Source organism: Humulus lupulus, chromosome 2 (assembly GCF_963169125.1).
Source record: "Humulus lupulus chromosome 2, drHumLupu1.1, whole genome shotgun sequence".
NCBI classification, from domain to species: domain Eukaryota; kingdom Viridiplantae; phylum Streptophyta; class Magnoliopsida; order Rosales; family Cannabaceae; genus Humulus; species Humulus lupulus.
Window position 1 is genome coordinate 185,023,406 of NC_084794.1, and position 5,717 is coordinate 185,029,122.

A 5,717-nucleotide genomic window follows, 5' to 3' on the forward strand; every position below is an offset into this window, starting at 1 on the left:
AAACTCATTCATCTTAGCGGTCTTAGCTACATCACAATAATACTTCTCATTAAACAGCTGCCTGAATTCATTCCAGTCCATCACCGTTGTGTCTCGTGTTTGGGATACTACCTCCCACCACGTCTGGGCATCATCCCGCAGTACACATGTAGCACAAATCACCCTATCGTGACCTACCAGCCCCATACTGTCAAGAATGGAACTGATCATGCCCATCCATTGCTCAGCTCTGAATGGATCTAGGCCTCCCTCAAAGACTGGAGGGTAAAACTCCTGGAATCTTCCACAGAGGAATTCCCATATACTCTCAACTCTAGGCTGAGCTAAAGCTGATGCCACTTCTGGCATAACAAAGGAAGAAGTACTCCCCAACAGATTCCACTGTTGGTTCAGACATCTGATCTCTTCCTCATGCCTCTGCAGTCTTAATTGCAAATCTGTAAGCATCTGCTGAAAATTCATCAGAGCAGATGAAGAACTAATACCCTGGCTGTAACTCCTAACCTCATTATAACCACCACCAGGCCTCATTATTTGCCTTGGCTATAAACCTGCTGTTTGAATTTGCAGCCAATAACTTAACCCATTAATCATGATGAGCATATCAAGAACTTTCCCCACGGGAACAATCTTACCACACCACAATCACAAACCACTTGCAGTGCTAAAAACATGCCCATGGCATTCATACATCAATCATAACCACTGCTCTTCCAACATTCATACCATGCCTCCAATTCCAGCATGCAAATATCACAATTATATACTCACAGGGCAGGTAATCATATATTCACATCCACATATACATTCACGGAGCATATAATCATTTAGTCAAGAGCCAGGCTCTATCAGAATCTCATGCTCCCTAATATAATGTGAAGGTAAAGCATTTACATTCTATTTAAGAAGTTAAACACATAACTACTGAAATAGTTACCATTCCATGAGTGAAGCTATCTTCAGTGACGAGTGTACATGCCCAACTTGTCTTCAGGAACCATAAACCTTGGCTCGCTCTGATACCAAGTTGTAATGCCCTAAACTCCAGGGACCGTTACGGTGTGCCTTGTAAACAGTGCTAAACTCGCTAATCGAGTCATTTGGCCAAAATCGTGTAACTAAGTATGATTAGCGGTTTAGGGATTTAAATTTTTTGGTTAAGATGTAACGTTTCATTAGAATGTTTATTATATAAATTGGGATCCCAAAAATATAATTTAAAGGTCTATTACAAGAAAATATTTACAACCAGCCGGTCTAAGCGGCAAAACAAGGTTTAACCCTAGCTCATTTCCTTCAAACCTCGGCCGTGGAAGCAGCTGCATATGTACACATTGCCACCTAAGCTCTCCAACTCAAGGATGTTCCAGCTTTCTTTTTCCTTTACCTTCACCACATAGCACCCGTGAGCCGAAGCCCAGCAAGAAAACTCAATATGCTCATGAACAGTAATAACATGTCATCAAATCATAAGGCACACGCCTAGCAGATATAGCCCTAGTCAAGCAGGCAAATAGATTCACGTAATGATGGGTATCCAGGATAAAGAATCCTGCTCTCTTGAGTGGAAGACTATCAAGTCAATCTCAATCAGATAAGTGATTTATCACTGGTGGTTCCGGTAACCATACCGGGCTGTTCGCTTTGAATAAAAGAGTGACAGTGGTACAAGTCACTAAGGTGGGTTCCATTCCCTTTATAAACAAGTGATCCTTTCACTAGCTTAAACAGGATAGGTGCATGATGATTAGTCACCAACATAACCTTCCTCCAAACCATAGAGTCATAACTATGGAACACTGTTCCCTAGCCACGTGACAAGTAGTCACCTAGGCCTTTGGCCTTGGCTCTGAGTAACTTGTCCTAGACTAGCCAAGGGCTTATAATTTTCATCGACCTTCGGATCGGTCCAGCATTAATACCCCATATGAGTCATTCAATGCCGATATCGATTAGATCTAATCTTCATTCGGCCCTGCGTCCTCGACGCTTATGTCGTTTCTGACTCTCAGGTCAGTGATGCGCAGCCAGTGCCGATCCTGAACAGTTGGTGCCACACACAAGCAAGCAATGCTACCAAACATTTATCATATGTCAAATATCCGAATATAGGGCATTCCACATGCTTACTTAACAACTGCTAGCACTACAACATTTTTTAGCATATATTACGGTAAATAAATGACATATATTCAAAGTGTTATTAATAAAACACGGTTTCACATATAAAAATACACGGAATAAAAAAAAAGGCTCATGCGCCAAAATGAAGCGCCAAACTTAATATCACGAAAATAATAAAATAAAATTATATGAATCCCCATCCTCATCTAATCTTCTAAATCCCTAATCCACAACCTAAACTATTCCCAGCCGCCTCCTCTGCCCATCCACAATCTTCAAAAATGTTGTAGTGGTGGTCAGCTAGGCTCTCCATTCCTTTGAACCGCTGGAGTAGGAACCCAAAAGTAGCTCCTTCTCCAATAAGTGAGTCTTGCCATCTCCCTCAAGCTGCTTTCTCTCCTGCTGGAGCAAGAAGTCAGGCATCTCCCTCATGAGTCGCGTGCTTGCTATCTCTCCTGCTAGAAGCAAGAACCCAGGCATCTCCCTCATGAGTCGCGCTCTTGCTAACTCTCTTGCTAGAAGCACGATCCCAGGCCAGAGTATTCGAAACTGTGAGGAAATTTTTAATTTAGATTTCAATTTCATATCAAATCATCAATGTATATGTATATATATATATGTGTATTCAAAACTGTGAGTTGATGCATTAATGCATTTTTGAATTAAATTAAGCTTTTCTTATTGCATTTTCATGCCGAGAAATCTCTTGCACGTTGATTCTACTCCTAACTTCAAACCATCTTTCTCTGCTAATTTAAGGTAAATCTAGGAACTTTGCCTGATACTGTTTTATGTTTGTTCGCTTATTGTTGCTGAATGCTTGCACATTTCTGTTAGAATACAGTAGGTTTCACAGTGCATTTACATTCTTTATTCTAAAAAGGAAGTGCTTCCTCACAAGAAATGTTTAGAGACCGCAGTTCAACCTTATTGCTTTATCTCTATATTTATTATCATTTTTTGAATTTTGATTTTTTTTCTTTTTTACTAACAGTCAGGGTTAGAAACTATTTCCATTTTCAACATAACAAAATAGATAATTGGATATGAAGTTTTGATATTTTTTTTTTGCTAAAGATGTGTTTTTTGTTTTGAGATTTTCAATGTGACCTCTTGTATTGAATTGTATTGACAACATGAATTTGATTTTGGGTTCTTGAGTTTTTAGTATATTACATTTCTAGCTGTTAGTGTTCAATGACTAATTTACCATCTGAGCTTGTTTTTTATATAGTTTTACAACCAATAAATTAGTTTACACACAAAAAAAAAGAGAAGTTGTTGTCCCATTTCGTCTGGTCTAATATTTATGCTCATGCCCTGGGATTGATGTGTTTTTTTGGGTAAGCAGGGAATATCTGTTGAGTGTTTCTTTGCTGGAGTTTGTGGTGGTGGTTTGGTCACTCTTCCAATTCAGGTCAGTTCAACTCTTATTAAAATCCCATTGCATCAGATTGAATATATGAAATTTTGTTGAGTACTAATACATTATTTGACGGGTCAATTAAATGAAGGATATGACTAATTTATGTTTAACACCTTCAATAGAGAATTTCAAAACCGAGGGATCATTGAAATTTCAATTTCAGGCAGTTTTTTCTAATGTTCTGTTGTACATATTTGTCATGAATGGAGAACTAACAATCATTTATTCTCTTTCTGAGCACAGCTGGGGATAGGATTCTTGATGAGAGAGCACCCATTGTTTGCCCTTGCTACTGTCGCAACGGTTGTGGTATGCAAATATAATTTATCTCTTAAAATCTAAAACCATATTGTTAAAAGTTTCAATTATGTGGATCTAACTTGTGTTGTGTAATCACACAGGGAATTTGGACTATATTTCCTTATGCGGTGGCTGCTTCAACAACATTATTCCTTTATCTGCAACGCCGATACTCTAGCTAGACAAAACCTTATACAAATTTTTGGACTTCCTTGAATATAGACAAAATATATCATGATATAGAATACAAAGAAAATCAAACATGGTTTATATCTTTGGGTGGTATTGCCAATCACTTGTTAGATAACCATCCACTATAGTTATAGCTTTTATAATTTGGGAAAGCAAAGTTACTTTGATTGGATTTTATCTCATTTTATGTTTATGGCAAAGCCAAAACACATCTTCACTATGTGTCCGGTGTTACATTTTCAATATCACACAAATATTTTCTATAAATTTTCACATCTTAAGGGCATAGCTGAAAGTGCATTACAAAAAGATATAACTCTGGTTGTTGAGGGTTTGTTAGGAGTTGTCTTTACAGTGGCTGCATTAACAGATGAAGCAATGGATGTTGGTGAGGTATTCATTTTTTTTTTGTATAAGATTTCTTCTATATAATAAAGCAAGCAGTTCATCTGAGGGCTGACTAGCTTGTCTTGTGTACCAGCTTTAATCTCCGAGATGTGATTCTAATCCACCTATTATTAAGTGTATCGGGAAAACATCACATCTCTGTCTCTCAATGGTTGATTCATTTTGGTTGACCATACTTGATGCATTGTCTCTTATTTTGTCAAGGTTTGGTTAACTTTGTACCAATGCATTTGTAGTAGGATTATAAAAATAGTATTTTTTTTAAAAAAAAAGTAAAAATAGTATTCTAGTAGTGCTTTTTTTTTTCCTTTTTTTAATTAGCTTTGAGTCACTTTCGTAGGTCACAAGGAGAGGCTATCGTGTTGGAAATACTAAAGGGATATCATGCATTCACACAGGTAATCATTGTTAGACATGTCATCTCAATATAGGTTCTTGGTGTGGAATTATTTTCTGTAAATGTCTATTTGTTATTAGAAAAATATATACATATATAGGTCTTGGATGCAATTGCAGTCGGATAATAAATGGGTTCTATCATGCCACATAATATATTTTCTGTGCTATATATGTCTGGCCATATATGTTGTTGCAAGATTTTTTCGGCTTAAACTATTTCCTCTTTCTGACCAATGTAAATGATGATTCCAGGCATGTGGGGTTCTTCACGCCATTGAACCTTTAAACTCCTTTTTAACATCACTTTGCAAGTTTACTATAAATTTTCCAAATGAAGCAGAGAAAAGGAGGTACTGAATTATTTTGCAAGTTTAATGTCTTTGAAATTCTTATTTTCATGTTCAACTATCTTTATGATGAACAATGGTGAGATTTATTTTTTGAAGTACTATGGTGATCTTGTATTATTGTATCATTTGGGACTTTAGTTTTCTCATCTTTTTTTTTTTAAAAAAATTATTTTTTATAGATGCTGCTTGCATGAGTTTCACCTCCTTAATGTTTTAATTTTTTTTTTCTTTACCTATAAATTTTTTTTAACAACATGTTTGCATTAAAAAAAACAGATAGAAGGAAAACAGTGAGACAAAAACTGAGATAAAATGAAATCAAATTACAAGCACTGTACTATATAGCAACTGCTATAATTTTTTTGTCCCAAATATTTTAAAGTTAGGCAAGGATTCCTAGTAAAAAAAACGAACATATTCAAAAGCCTTTGATGGAAAAATCCAATGAAGAGACGTGTGGTTTACTTTTACATAATTTTTGTTCTTAGACACATCATCAAACCTTTGACTAATTGAGG

At 36.3% G+C, this 5,717-nt stretch overlaps 2 long non-coding RNA genes across 2 annotated transcripts; both read left to right on the forward strand.

The window, feature by feature from the left end:
• Positions 1-3,044: 3,044 nt before the first annotated feature.
• LOC133816450 (uncharacterized) lies at positions 3,045-4,078 on the forward strand. Its single transcript, XR_009885250.1, has 3 exons — positions 3,045-3,541; positions 3,794-3,859; positions 3,952-4,078. It is a non-coding gene; the product is annotated as an uncharacterized LOC133816450 (long non-coding RNA).
• Positions 4,079-4,147: 69 nt separating this feature from the next.
• On the forward strand, positions 4,148-4,849 carry LOC133816451 (uncharacterized). Its single transcript, XR_009885251.1, has 3 exons — positions 4,148-4,435; positions 4,524-4,654; positions 4,791-4,849. It is a non-coding gene; the product is annotated as an uncharacterized LOC133816451 (long non-coding RNA).
• Positions 4,850-5,717: the final 868 nt, after the last annotated feature.